This window comes from Pan paniscus, chromosome 13 (assembly GCF_029289425.2).
Source record: "Pan paniscus chromosome 13, NHGRI_mPanPan1-v2.0_pri, whole genome shotgun sequence".
Taxonomy (NCBI): Eukaryota; Metazoa; Chordata; class Mammalia; order Primates; family Hominidae; genus Pan; species Pan paniscus.
The window spans coordinates 115,041,571-115,057,543 of record NC_073262.2 but is presented as its reverse complement, the minus strand read 5'-3'; the positions used below and the strand labels follow the sequence as shown (position 1 = coordinate 115,057,543).

At 33.2% G+C, this 15,973-nt stretch overlaps 1 protein-coding gene across 5 annotated transcripts in view; it reads left to right on the top strand.

Annotated features, from left to right (window-relative positions):
- Positions 1–15,973, top strand: part of ERBB4 (erb-b2 receptor tyrosine kinase 4) — a 1,174,422-nt gene that overhangs the window by 108,173 nt on the left and 1,050,276 nt on the right. The window contains exon 1 of one of the 5 annotated variants that reach the window (XM_055109071.3): positions 5,771–5,968. The exons of the other annotated variants lie outside the window; for them this stretch is intronic. The gene's annotated coding sequence lies outside the window, so the exon portion shown is untranslated. Of the gene's footprint in view, positions 1–5,770; positions 5,969–15,973 lie in introns of those variants that run through there. 5 annotated transcript variants of the gene reach the window in all.

Sequence of the window (15,973 nt, the reverse complement as noted above, 5' to 3'; positions counted from 1 at the left end):
TCCTATGAGACTTAGAAATGAAATTGTTTCTTTCCTATAAGAAATATGAATGAATGCCTAAAAAATTATTTCAGTTATTTGATAAACATGCTTGTAAGTAGAAAAAAGTTTGAGTTCAGCTTCAGATCAAAGAAATCTGGACTTTAAATCATTTGTTTCTTGAAAATTTTCTGTTTTTCTTCTGCAAATGAATAAAAGATGGAAAATGTTGAGCAGTAAACTTGTTGATATTTTACATTTTTATCCAATAGGCAGGTTAGAATAGCTGCACATTTGCATTGCTCTTCTCAGTTGTATGTAATAAGAATGATCTACATAATAGAAGAATGTGAAACCTTGTTGTTCTGATTCCATATTATAAGATTACAAAAGAAGTGTCTGCTGGAACATTGAAGGAGAATGGAACATGTTCTGATTCTTAAAACTAGGCCTGCCACAAGAGAGGATTCCCTTTGAGAATTTGAAGTTTACTAAGATGAATGTGTCTCTGTGTGTATATAAATGGGTGATATCTCTTGACTCCGTGGATTCCAAGTCATGGTAAAAAGCAGTGTAGTTATTTTTCCCCCCACACTCCCCCTACTCTTACCCCAAAGACCACCTGAGAGTCTATGTGAGAAAAATATGTGTTATTTAATTCTTCGATATTCCAAATTATATAGGGAAAATAGGAATTCTAGCAATTTTACATAATGTTTTAAGGTGTAGAAGACTTGTAGTATCCATAAGCACCATCTAGATACTTTAGGGAAAAATATTTTCACTTGACTGTATCTCTGGCTTTCTAGCAGCTCTGTAATTCAAACAGTGTCCAGTCATATGAAATCATATTTGTATTCATTCATTCTTGGGATTTCAGAATTTACTATATCCACTATGCTTTAACTGTTAGTGGTCTCTAAAACTCCAGAGGACACAATTTAGATTACATGGATGTGAATTTGCACTATTAAATTCTATTTTAGATTGGTTATTCTCTTGCTGACCCCTAAGGGGTAAAATGATCTGAAACATGCTTTTTAAAAGCATGGACAGGAACTGGAACATAAAGTCACATAACTGAGTCACCTTGCTTAATTTCCCTTTGTGAATTATTGGTTTCCTGAGAGGTAGTTTAACAGCTGAACAGAGGAAAATAATTCTCAAACTTAAAGTATCTCCTTGGGCATCCCTCTTCCATGTAATGACACTATTAGAGTACATGACAAAAATCAATGGTAAACAAGGCTTTGAATTTGAATGCACACTGCCATGCGTAGAATATATTCATCACCTCAACATACAGAGAGTTCAATGTGTTTGATTTGTTATGTTGAAGATTATTGTGTCTTTCTGTTGATTTACTATAGAATTAAGATAGATATTTTCTAATGTTTCAAGATCTTAATATATATATTTTACTACCAACGATGTGTATATAGTTATAGCTCTTCTAATAAAGAAATTTTGCGAAGGACTTATTTTTTTCTTGGATCAGCTGTTCTTGTTGAGAACCTGGTATGCAAGTAAGGAATAAATGAGGCCTGAAAGTTGTATTAAAGGAACACCATTTGCAACTTTTTGTAATTTGGCAATTTTTAAATGTGAATATTTTTCGATCTATAAAAATACAGGTGATTGAACATGTTGGCCTTTTCAAAATCATATATAATTTTTGCAGGGGTGAGAAATTTGAAATTAACCAATGATTTCTGAATTTATTAAAGGAATATTTTAGTCTTAGTAGAAGAAAAAGTTCTACATGTAATAGGAAGGTAAAAAGAAAATTTTCTCTTCTTTTATACAGATTCCATACGAATTCTCACACTTATAATTGATGTAAACTGAAACTTAAAGAACAAAATCCATTGTAAAAATGTCAGTTAGTGGAAGTTTTTAGAAAATATTAATTATCCTATGAAGGCTACTCTATCTGTAAATGAAGTATTTAGCTAAATGCAGTATAAAATTTCTAAAATATTGTGCTTTAAGAGTGCATAATATGTAACTCTCTATACTGTAGTATTGGATTTGTATGTTATAAATGACTTTTCTACCACACCAAAGCTCTGGAACATATGAAGGGGTACATATAACCCTTCGATGTTACAAATGTAAGCACTAGATACCCCTTCATATATTCCACAGCTTTGGTTATGTGGTAGAAAATACCACGTAACACTGTATCATCAGACTTCGAGATGATTCCAGAAGTTTGTGGCTGCCATTACTATCCTCACCGACCATCTGAATAACTCAGGGAAGAGATGAGGCAAGTTAATTACATGAGTGATTCTTCAGTGAATGGGCAAACTAAAGGATTGTCTCTCAGAAGTCGTTCTTTAAAAGAGTTTTCACCTTTCACAACTTCTGTGGGTTATTAATGATATTAAATGTGTTTCTTGAAAATAGAGCTTCATAATTTGCAATGATGATTTAAAAATCTAATTTGATCCTTATCAACTAATTTGCAGTGAGCTAATATAGCTGCTAATTACTGCTGTTGGTGATATTTAGACATATTGAAATCTAATTTTGCCTTAAAATTAGAAAATTTAAGGCTATATTTACAGAAGTCAAGTTATTTAACACTTAGCAGAATGCACCTCTGATCACATTATATATAGAGAGAGCACCCATTAAATTTTTAGACATAAACTGATTCACAGTTGGCTGGAAAAGTTGTATAGCACCATGATCCTAACTATTTACTATTTAATCATATTACAAGTAACTTAAAAGCAAATTGCAACCAGTAATATATTTCACAGAAACATAAAATTGCTGACTGTTTTTTAATATTACACTCTGGAAGAAAAGGCATTTACAATTATTGTCTAAAATGGCATTTGTAAATTATAAAATTCTGTTTATCTTTATTAACAAGCATAAAAAAATTAGTATTTTATTATGACCATTGAAATTTTGATTCCACCTCCTTTCAGGAAAGGCCATCCCTCAAGGTGATAGCAACAGAGATAGATCAAAGAACAGACAACCTGGGTTACAAAATGACAGTGAGGTCCCGTTTTTCACTTGCCTTTTAATTGATTTCAATACATGCTCTAATCATTGGAAAACAATCATGTACAAAGTAGTGAAAAATCCTTGATTTGGTAGAGATTATATTTTCTTAAAAGTTGACAAAATAAGTAAAACATATGGAAGCCTAGACTATAAGTATTATGGAGAATAATAATTTAGGAAAGAGGACAATGAATGTTGGGAGATTATAGTTTCACATAGGATGCCCTATGGAGAGATTTACTGAAGAAGTGGCATTTGAGTAAAGATCTGAAGGAAGTGAAGATGCTGGTGAAAGCATGGTACAGACTAATCAAACAGCAAGTATGAAGGCCCTGTGATGACAGTTCAAGGAAACAGTTAACACTATATGTTGATGGGATAAGAAAATGCAAGAGTCATGAGAGATGTCATCATAGAATAATAGGGGAAGGAAAGGCATGTAGTAGACGTTGGCTTTTATTCTCAGACATAGGAGAAGCCATTGAGGAGTGCTAAGAAGTGGAGTGGCCTGAGCTGATATACATTCAATCAGGATTACTCTTGCTCTTTGGTTAAGAATACTCTGAACAGAGTCAAAGGCAAATGCAATATTCCAAGTAAGAGATTGTGTTGACTTTATCCAAAGTAGAAGCAGTGGGGGTGGTGAGAAGCAATGAGATTCTGTATACATTTTAAAGGGAGAGGGAGCCTGCAGGAGTTACTGAGAGATATGATATGAAATTTCAAAGAAAACAAGAATAAAAATAGTTACAAAGGTTTTGTTTTTTTTTGTTGTTGTTGTTGTTGTTGTTTTTTAATATGAGCAATTGGAAGGATGGAGTTGCCATCAACTGAGATGAGATGAAGAAGACCATGAAAGGAGCTGTTTAGATGAGAATATAGACCAAGAGATCAGGAGTTGATGTGACATATGCTTATTATGCCACCTGCCATCCAAACAGAGAGGCTGCGTAGCATTCGTCCTCCTGGATATAGGAGCGTGAGGTTCTGGAGAGAGGTCTGTCAAAGAGGGAATCAGTGTCAATCAGTCTGAATAAAAAATTCAGAAAACATCAAGAATATGAGAAGAGATACAGGAGTAAGTCTATGTTTCCTTCTAAGGAAAAGCAGTGCAACCGTGTATTTATTATTTACATCAATGTGACCAGGTTTGGGGTCAGAAGGTCATTAAAACTCAGCACCACAATCTCAATCTTTGTCTCTGTCTCTCCTTGTCTTTGTGTCACTGTCTCTGTCTCTCCCTCTCACGCTCTCTTGCTTCCCCCATCCCCCATCTCCCACCTCATCTTTCCTCTTGCTTTCTCAACATGAGATTGAATACTTTTGGAAAATAACTCTGTACTCAATGACTTAGCTGTCTCATGCTAAACAAGATTGGTAATGGGATCTCAATATGTATACAACATAATATTCTTCGAATATAAAAACAGCATGCAGTTTGAGACCAGCCTGGCCAACATGGTGAAACCCCATCTCTACTAAAAATACAAAAAATTAGCTAGGTGTGGTGGTAGGCACCTGTAATCCCAGCTACTTGGGAGGCTGAGGCAGGAGAATCGCTTGAACCCAGGAGGTGGAGGCTGCAGTGAGCCAAGATCGCGCCACTGTACTCCAGCCTGGGCAACAAAGCGAGACTTCATTTAATAGAAAAGAAAAAAAAAAACCAACATGGAAAGTAATTGCAACCTGCAAAGAGACATAACTGACTGTAGATAGAAAGCAATTTTTCATTTTATGGAATTTCTCTTTATTAACAAGTTTTATGTTTTAAAAATGTTCTTCTGGCTTAAATAAGATGTTTGATATAGACATGGTGTAGATTTTAATAATATGACTGCTAGTTATACTTTACTTACACATTTTTAACACATGGTTCCTACTTAAATAAAGCACATCGTATGTATGTATATAAAACACAAGTATAAGAGGAAAAACAATTAATGTTCAAAGCCGAGCTAAATAATAGACCTGAATCTAGTTCCTTTCATAAGCATTATTTATTTTCTTTACCAGTTGCATTTTAGCAAAGTGGATTATTTAATCTGTCCAACAACTGTAATGTCTAAGTGGTTCTCTCATCTTCATTTCATTTTAAAGCAATGGTGCAATTCTGCGTATGCACCCAGTAATGTATCCCAGTAATGTATCCCATTACTTCTGCCTCTCTTCCAACTTAATGTTTCAGTGCAGAAGGCAAACTATAACAAATATTAATTAAAAGAACCTATTAATTCAAATTATGAATAGTTTTAAGTATTTTCGCATTTTATTTTAATTACTTTCCACAATTGGGAATCTTATCAGCATATTTATGTCAAATATAGGGAAGCATTATATGAGGTCATTAGGTGAACAGGCTCTGGGGTCAGACCTAGACAGGTTTGAATCTAACTGCCATGGTTTCATCATGTGTTCATCATGTGTTATTTAGGAAGATAATTACCTCTCTGTGCCTCAGTTTCTTATTTTGTCAAAAAAGAATAATAATAGGACCTACCTGAAAATACTGTAAGGGAGAAGAAAATTTATATAAAGTGCTTAGCATAATCCATGGGCATAAGAACTTAGTAAATGTAGTAAATTTTGGTAACTGTCATATGAAATTTTAGAGGGGGATTCTTAGTTTTTGGTTTATGACAGCCTCCTCCTTTGATATACTCAGCTATCCACACTTGTATAATCCGTTGAAGACAGAAAGCTCCACTGTGTCCTCAGAAATCCTGGCTTTGTGTTCTGATTGTTGGAAGCTGGCCTGTGTGGATGATTATCAGTAGACTCCTGTGCTTTCTGGGTTTTGTTTAGGATTGTCCAATGACCCATTTGGAAAGCCCCAGCAGGGAATCAGAGAGAGAGAAAGGACAGTGAAACTAAGTATTTGTTCTCCTGGTTCCCTCTCTGTGAGATCTTCTTAATCTGTGTCTTTCAAGGGAAGGTCATTGCTGCTCTGAAGGAAGCTGCATTTGTAAGTTTCTCTTTGTTCTATAATCTCTCTCTTCCCTGCTTTAGTCTTGCTGGGCCTGGGGCTAATGCCAGCTCAAATAAACTGCTCTCATTCCTGCACTGTCCCTAGTAATTCCTTTACATTGCTCAAACTCTTAAAATTAATAACTTTTATATTAACATTCTTTAAATTATCCTAATTTGAATGTCTCATAAAGTAGTTGCTGGGAATCTGACTGATACACTCGGGAATACATAACCCCTCCCCTGAAGTCAGTTCATTTCCTGAGTGCTGCCTGGGAGTGCACTTGTATCCCTCTATCTGTTATGCCTACAGATGTCCCTTCCTTTCCCAGACTTATTGAGTATGCACTTGTCTCTTCTCTTCTTGATAACAAATACATGGGCTCAACCCAAAACCATCCACCTTTCCTCTAGCTTAAACTTCTCACTGGACTTAAGGTTTTATTTTACTTTATTTATTTAAATTTTATTTTATTGTGATAAGAACACAACATGAAATCTATTTTCTTACATTTTTAGTATACAATATGGTATTGTTAGCTGTAGGTACAATGTTTTGCACCAGATCTGTAGACTTTCTTATTAATTTTGCTTTACTGAAACTTCATGCTCATTGATTAGCCATTTCCCATTTTCTCCTCTCCAGTCCTGGACAACTATCATTTCACCCTTTGGTTCTATGAATTTGACTTTTTCAGATTCCTCATATAATCTTTCTTCCTGGTTTAGGTTTCAAAAACAAAAGCCAAGAAGGAAGATTATCTTTGGAAAAACCAATGAGGCAAGGAAATACAATGGCCTAGCTATTTCCTTGGAATTGAAGAAAAATATAATATTTACAAAACATAAGCTGATAAGAAAGATGAATTAAAGCATTGTTCCAACCACTCTGTACATATAATTTAAGAAAAAATGTTGGTATAAGAAAAAGTATTTTCTACTGTTTAAATATTATTATCATTTCCTGTATATAAAATTCATGCCCAATTTGTATGTCATTCTTGAATCCATAGCTTAATAAAAATAACAACAAACCAAAATAAGGTTTCATAAGTGATTTGTCAGTTTTATTTATATATTTGCAAAGATGGAGATAATTTAATCTATGTGGGATTGAGATCCTTTCTACTATGTACACCTTCAATATAAAGACATTATTATTCTTTCTCAGTTCTGTATTTCTGAAAGTCTGTCAAATACTTTAAAAAATGATCAGATCTATGCAAGTGAAGCTTGCAGAATTTGCATTTGCCCTCAATCCCTCTTCTTCCTCTAGCTTTTCATGTGTCTTGCCTTTGTTCCCATTTCACTAAGCAAGCATTGGCCTGCTGCTAATGCACTCAAGTTTCCCCACAAGCTCTCACATTCCCTGGAATGTTAAACGAAAAGAGAGCAACCAGGACAGGCAGACCAATTGCTTTCAGGTATACTGAATAAATTCCAGTAAGGCTCACAAATATTTCCTTTATTCTCTAACTACTCAAATTATTGCTAGTTTCTCTCCTTACAAGAAAATAAAATTCATTTGTAGGAAAAGGAAGTGAATTATATGACCAATGATGCTATTTTATTTCATAATAGTGAATTTTTATTGTGTTTTTCCCATATGGCATAAAAGCTATCTCATACAGTGTGAAACACTTACAAGCACTCTCACAATTATTTCCACTTCCAATGTGCAAATCACAGGGAACCCAAAATAAGTTTGAAGGTGCTGTAAGAATAGGTTCGAGGCAGAATATACAGTAGAGAAAGGGGATAACGTTTAAAACTAGCATAATGATTGGTGTGTCTTGGTTTTCTTAAGTCCAAGTACCAGGACTGACAATATGATAAACTGTCATCTCTACCTTAAACTCTCACCCTTGCCTTTCATTTGCAAATGAGCAAGCAAGTGGCCTGTTTTTAACACATGGACCATTAACTGCTTTCTTCTATTTGCATAGTAATGATAGTGAGCCAATGGTGATTTACTGCTCTGACTTGTATCATAAATAACAGATCATTTACGCTGCTAATTACACTCATTTCCATATCAATAATGCATTCTGGGTTGGGTTGGACTACTGCATTAGAAAATGGAATTGAATGACAAATTGATTTCCTACTAAAATGGTGTAAAACAGTTGTCTATTACAAGAAGATACTATTAAGTAATGTAGATAAGTGCAAAAGACATTTTTACAACTTATCCTGTAGCTTGAATCATCAAAAGTATAGATTGGTCAGGAAAATATTTATCCCGTGTGCAAACACAAATGTGTAACATTTGATTATATCTATTGGTATCTGTCAGCACTGCTTGGCTAGAGTATGGCTACCCTGAGCCCTCTGTCTCACATTTACTTTGTGGGTGGGCCAGTTAGCTTTTAGTTCTGCTATGTGATCCTAGACTGCACTCACAATCTGTAATAGTTATTTTTAAAATATAGGCTTTACTTCAAAAGGGGTGATTGTGTGAGAGTGTGGATAGGTGGTGGTACAAGCGCATGATTATTACTAAAGAAACATTAAAGTTTAATATATGCCTTATAGATCAGTGATGTTAGATATAAACACACAGGAACCTTGAGGAACTTTCATATTCACAATAAATATATTTATGGTGCATACAGATGTATGTTTAGAGAAAGCTGAAGAGCAGTGGTAGAGATAAAGAAAGAGATTGAGGTTTTCTGAAAACTATTTAATAAAAATATCAGCTTCTCTATTTCAGCTACAAGAAATTACTAAGATACTTGAAAATATACATTTAGAAGAAAATGTGTGATGAAAGTGATCTAATTTGTATAACCACCATCTTTCTAATAACTATTAGGTTGGTGCGAACATAATTGCAGTTTTTATCATTACTTTTAATGGCAAAAACTGTAATTACTTTTGCACCAACCTAATATTTTACTGTATATTTGGACATAAATGCACGTAAAAAGTAACTAAATCAATTCAAAACTTATTCTCAGGTTTGCTTGGAGCCTTCTATAAAGAGTGATATCACATTCAAACTTAAAAGTAGAGAACAATGACAAGTAATATATTTACAAAGCTGTTAGAGTCTAAAATAGATTATAAAGAAGTTCAGACATTGTAAAATGTAAAAGGAGATAAAGTCTCAGATTTGAATTTTTGATATAAGAAGACATTTCTGAAGATAAATGATTGAATACGTGAACATTGATTCAGAAGAAAAGTTTATGATTATAATTAAACCAAAAAGCTGCTAATTCTCATGATTAGGTGACTTATCCTGCATGTTAATAATTTGATTTTTAAGGCATTAGGTGGATAGGTACAACAAAATGAGGAATACAAAAACTTTTCTATCTCCCCAAATGCGGGTAAGAATGATGGATACCAACTAGCAAGAAAATGTTAGGAAAAAGAATGAAGCAAGGACAGTGATTTAAAAAATGTTGTTCATTGGTAGATCACTTTATAAATAGTGAAGTGATAAAGATACATACAGTGTAACCAAGAAGGGAAGAGGGAGATGGAGGAATGATGAATTTGTTACATGTAATTTTCCTAAGATCTGAAAAATGTGTCCTTCTAAATCAATATTATGTTTATACTATAACCAATATGACCAAATTGCAATTATGTTAAATTATGGATGTGTTTTATTTTGAGGAGACTTTTTGATATTATTGTTTTAAATAACCACTGCCTCATTATTTTTGGAGAAATACACAATTACTTTGTAATAATATACTGATTATTGTATAAATATATAAGGATACATATGTGTGTATATATACATATGTATCTATATGTATACATATATGTTCATATATATGTATCCTTATATATTTATCCAACACATATGATATATATTATATATTATATGTAAAATATATATCTGTTATATATTATATATCACACATGTTAACGTTCTAAATAATTTTTTTAATGTGAGCAAATATTGTCAGACTAAAGTTTATTAAAATTTGATTTACTTTTACTTCAAAAGAGTTAATGAATTAGATCCATGATACTAAATTAAATTCTTGACTTTAGTATTACAAATATTTTATAATGACAGAAGCTTAGAAAAATCTGCTAACATCTATAAAATGTCATATATAAAAGATAAATCTGATTAGTTGTGTTCATATTTCTGTGCAGTACTTTTTCTTCACGGATACGTGGATAACATTAGGTATCACCTATACCATTATTTTTCTTTATGTATAACTAAAATGACATGGGTCATAGTCTCCAGTAGAAGACCACAATTAACAATCTGATCAATTGTCTTTGTGCTTATACTTTCATTTCTGAAGATAAGTAAAAGGCTTTTTCTTTGTTTATAGACATAAACTAAGTATTTGTGGATTTGTATATTTTTGGGTTTTCCAACTCTTCTCTTTCACAACATTCCCCTTCTACACCAAAAACAAACAAACAAACAAACAAAGAAATCAAAATAATTATTTGTTAATCCAGGGTAATCTAGTTTTATCTGATTACTATAGGTGAGCTATAGCTGTTATTAGAGGTCAATTCATTGCTCCAGTAAGAAATCAACTTGATTTGTTTAGCAAAGTTTTAGTATATATACTATGTACTACTTGTCTGTAAAAATACCTGTTAGAAAATAGCAAGGCTCTCTTTTTTATATAGCCTTGAAAAGTTGTTCTCTTATAATTGGGAGAAAAAATAAGTGGGCTTTTATGTGCATAGATGGACTTTACCTGTTTCTTTTGGGTATATATGGATATATGCGCACGGGGAATAGCTTGAAGGGGAGTCAACAGGAATGACACAGAATTTCACTCATTCTGTAGGCTCCCCAGTGGCAGGGAAAGTCCTACCATTGTAAGGTCCAGACACAGTACCAGACACAGAGTAGGTAGGCATTCAGTACATATTTATTTAATGACTAATCAGTCTGAAGTCTTGAAAGTAAAACAAAGATAGTCTCTTAGGTTCTAATAGCTAAGTAGGTAGTTGATTATAGGATGACTTGATGTATCCTATACATCAACTTTGTATTAGCCCCAAGGAGACTCAGACACCAAAATGAATTCTAAGATGAAATGCTAAACAACATCTAATAAGAAATAGCTTATATTAAGCCATGATTGCCAATGATTATGATTAATTAATAATTGTAGATTGTATTTTAGAATTTATTACTTTTAAAAGCTTATGATTAAACATAAAATTCCAAAAAGTTATTTAGGTTTTAATAATAAACTTTTGGGAATTTGCGAAAAAATACCTCATGTACAAAATCTGGGCCATAGGCACACTCTCCTGTAGCATTGGTTCAGTAATTCAAATCATAAAGTCAAGTGAGTGTCTACTCTCATCAGGTGAAAGTATACCTTAATGAAGGGTTCTCTTTGCATGGTGTATCACCTTCCTTAAATTTGAATATACAAACACAAAGCTATCAAGAGACAGCATCAAATGCACAGACTTCAATTAAAGAATTTTAGAAATAGACATGCATGCAGTATTACAATTATTTTTATTTTGATTATGCTATATGGGTAGCAATTAGCATTTAATCATTTTCATATATATGTTTGTACACTAACCCAGAAGCTTTATACAGCAGACAACTTATATGTAGATAAAAATAAGTCACATGCGTGTCATACTTAGTTGCTGCTTTTCTACTTATAGTATGAACTGAAATGATCAATATGGCATTTTCTCCCTGAAGATGCATGTTATTTTGCCAATGGTTACCAACTCTTGACATTACTAGTTGAACCTCTATACATGGTCTTCTTTCAGCTCAAAGTTGACACCTCTTTTTTCTGTGATTCAGATAATCACTGTAGCTTTTGGCATCTTCTGCTGTCACTTTTTAGAAAGATAGTGGCTGTGTTACAAAGCTTTTCTTTGTGCTGTGTTTGGTGACTGTAACATGTTTTCAGCCCATATGACTAATTGTTCCTCTACGTATGCTGATCATTCTGAATTTGCTTATAATTGCATTTTTTTTTGCCCCCTTCACTTACCTAAACCCTATATACTTAAGTGTCATAGATATGGTTATGTTACTAGCTTTACTCAGAGTATTTATTTACACAGATTACTTTACATTTTTCATCGTTTATCCTCTTACTCAACTTATTATTTTGGTTTCTTCTAAAAATATGGAATATAGAATTCATATATTAAGAATAAAAAATTCTTTAAAGCTATTGTACTCTATGGTATTTCACATAATATTAACCAGCTATTAGCAATGACTGGTATATACTTCCCATTGAAAATGATGTAAAGTCTGAAAGGATTCGTTTTGACAATTTTATATCACATATTTATATTTACCTTAGGTGGTTCTTTTTAATGTTTTAATTTGGGACCACACTAATTTCTAACTTGGTAACTCATCTCCTACCAAAATTAATACCAAGCAAAGAAAAATGGTTTTCTGAATAGAATCTACTAGTCTTTTATATCTTATAATGGTAGATCACTGATGAGGTAGAACTCCATAAGAGCTTTGCTCTCACAGTAAAAGGTTTTGGTTGTGCATGGATTGCACCTGGTGAAAGTTGGTTAGTATTGTCTAAGTGGCTTAAGACAAATTTATTTTGATTTGTATTGTGATGACTTTGCAAAGCACCAGATATTTTCCCGCTTTGTGTGTGTGTGTGTGTGTGTGTTTTGAGTCCAAGTCTCACACCATTGCCCAGCCTGGAGTGCAGCGGCATGATCTCAGCTCGCTGCAACCTCTGCCTCCCGGGTTCAAGTAGTTCTCCTGCCATAACCTCCTGAGTAGCTGGGACTACAGGCATGTACCACCACTAATTTTTGTATTTTTAGTAGAGACAGGGTTTCAGCATGTTGGCCAGACTTGTCTCGAGCTACTGACCTCCAGTGATCCACCCGCCTTGGCCTCCCAAAGTGCTGCGAATAAAGCATGAACCACTGCTCCCAGGCTTCCCTGTTGTTTCTTAATCATGAATGCTTTTGTGACAATTCACCAGCATTCAGGAAATATTAAGGACAGATGATATATTATCCCATAGAGCAATTAGAAATCTGCGATTTAGTCATATTAGAAGATTCTAAATCTGGGATACTTTTCAACGGTGAATTATCACTGTGGACATCTTTAAAACTGCATGTTTCCCTTATGACACCACACCATCATATTTGCCTTCCCTGAAGTAATAACTCTTTTCTGCATGTGTGTTCCTTAGATATCTTCTTGATGCAAACTTTGAATTAGAGTTGTGTAGATAATATACTTTGCATTTGAAATTATTTAGACTTTTTCAACAGTATTCCTAAACACATTTATTCACTTTAGTGGTTGAATTTTTAATCTCTTTTGATTACACAGATGACTCCAATACATTATTATCCAGAGCTATGCAATCAAGGTCAAAATTCTGTGTTTTCAAACAGAGAACCCTACAGAAAACCACACCATTTTTCATGTCTTCAAATTTTCCTAGTGTGGTGATGTGGATAGTTTTGACAATCTTCCATCTTCTTCCACTTAGTGGTTCTTAAAGACATTTTTGAAAAACACTGATTTTCAGTTGAACAGTGTAAGAAACCAGGCATGATGGAGAATTCCTCATTCTTACTGACAATATCCCAAAGTGACAGCTCCCAAGGAAAGTGGTTTCTCATATACTATAATATGTTGAACATTTTGTACTACTTGTGACACTAGATATAGAAAACAAGACTAGATGACATAAGAAAAGTGTTAAGTCAATTGAAATTGTGGAATTGTTGGTTCAATATATGTATGCAGTTTATCAGCATGAAGAGCCTTTAGTCTGATAACTGGCAGCTGTCAGTGTGACCCTAAAAAGGGTTTCCAGAAGGAACAATGTGGAATGCAAACCAATGAGTTTCAATTCATCTGATTGTAAGTAAGCAAAATCTCTAGAAAAGTGTAGAATGTCCAATTAAACAAATATAACCAGGCATAGGGAAGGCAATATTGTCTTCATAAGGACCTTCTTAAAAATATATTGACCCATAATTTCCACTGAAATTCTTTGAAATATATCATCTTTTAAGGTATGTGGTTGATGAATTATGTTTAGGCTTTTAAAAATTTTCATTTCTGACTATAGGAAATAAAAAACATCATCACAAACTGGAGACAAATGTGTCCAATTATATGGCATATTTATAACTTCTAGAAAAGAAGTGTCAGTCCAGAGTAAAATCTCCAAGTTTGCAGAAACCAAAAGATTCCTAAAAACAAAAACATTATCAATACAATTATTGCTTTCATCTAGCCATTCTTTCAGTAAACATTTATTGACCCAAGCACTGTGATGTGTGCTAAGAATAAAACATCCTCTGTCCTCGTAATGCTCTTCATTTGTCTGGAAAGACAGCCATTGAGCAAGAAATGATAAGTTTGATGCATGTCATGAAGGATGTCTGAATGTTACCTTGCAAAATTCTTTATAACGCCTGAGGATGGTTTATTAGGAAGGCTAGAGCAGGACCTCAGAATAGTGAGAGTGTTCCTTTGAGTCAGATGCAGAAAGAAACTTCTATAAGAGGATATGATTACAACGAACAAGCAAAAACCTTTTCTGAAAAGACAAAAGCCTGTGTGCTTATGATTCAAACTTTTGATTTTTTGATTTGGAAAACTTGGGCAGATCCCATTCTTTCATAATTAAAATACGTGCATGACTTTGAAGAGGTAAGTATAATAACTGACCAAATAAGGCAGACATTATGGTTTCAAAATAATTCAAATAAATGAATCTGACCTACAGAAAAACATTTTTAAATGTATGTGACCTAAGATTTCAATTTTATTTGTATGGCGGGGCCATTCCTGAGCATAACTGTGGGCTGGCTATAGCATATCATTTCTTATATGCCTAACATTAGTCTCCTAAGTGGAAAATAAATCATGCAGTCTTGAATTTACTTCTTGGAACAGTTTTCAGAAATATATTAATGTATAAGAAGACATAATTGGCTGTACTTTTGGTGAATATTGTATATAACATTGCTGAAATTTGGATTTAGGAATGAATGCTATAAAATGAAAATACATATCACAATGATCTATTTATGTATTAGAGAAAGGCATGAATGTGTCATATTCTCAGCACCTTTTATGAAAGCTTAGCAGATGTTTCAGTTTTCATAATGTATGCAGTAACGTAGTTTTTATAACTTTGCACTTAGAATGAATTCATTTTAGTATAGCACAAGATATTTAAGAAATACATTGAGGAAAATAGTGTAAACAAGTAGAGATTATATTTTAAAGTAGAAAATATCATCTACCAGAGCTGATAGCAGTGTTTCAATGCAAGAAGGTTTAAAGAATCTCAGACATAAAAAATATTTTGGATACTATTAACTATTGAATAGGATGTTAATTCAGTTCTATGTATGGATTGATTGCCTAATATATTCAGATGTCTTAAACATAAAATATATAAAAGCCAATGAAATACATTTCATTCCTCACAACAGTAAGTCCTCTAAATGATTATTAAATGAAATATTGTAAAAATAATAAGTGAATCAATTAAATTACTACATTAATGACATTGAACTCTTGAAAACAGGGCATATTATAATATGCATTAAAGGCAAATATATGCATATACATTTATATGTATATGTATACAAACACACACATACATAGTATCTTAACACAGGTAGTATGTCTAATTTAGGATGAAGAATCATTCAAAGTCAAATCCGTCTCTTTTGTTTTGGCTTATTTCCATGTTTAGTATGATTCTGAAAATGTCAGTCTATTGGAACCCACATACATACACAATTTAATGGATGTCTGCAAATTTTCCTATTTAATATGTTTGTCTTCACTACTTTCAAATGCAGGCAACTCTTTGCCTCCCCCTTCCAAATCTAGTGATTACATGTTACAGCATTTAGTGTCATTAGTAGATTGACTTGAAAACCACATTATCTGTCTGGTCTGAAAAACACTAATTTTGAACGTTCAGTTCAACAGTTTTTCTATAGCAATTTTGGGGTAGAAACAGAGTGAATTTTGAATGTGCCCTTA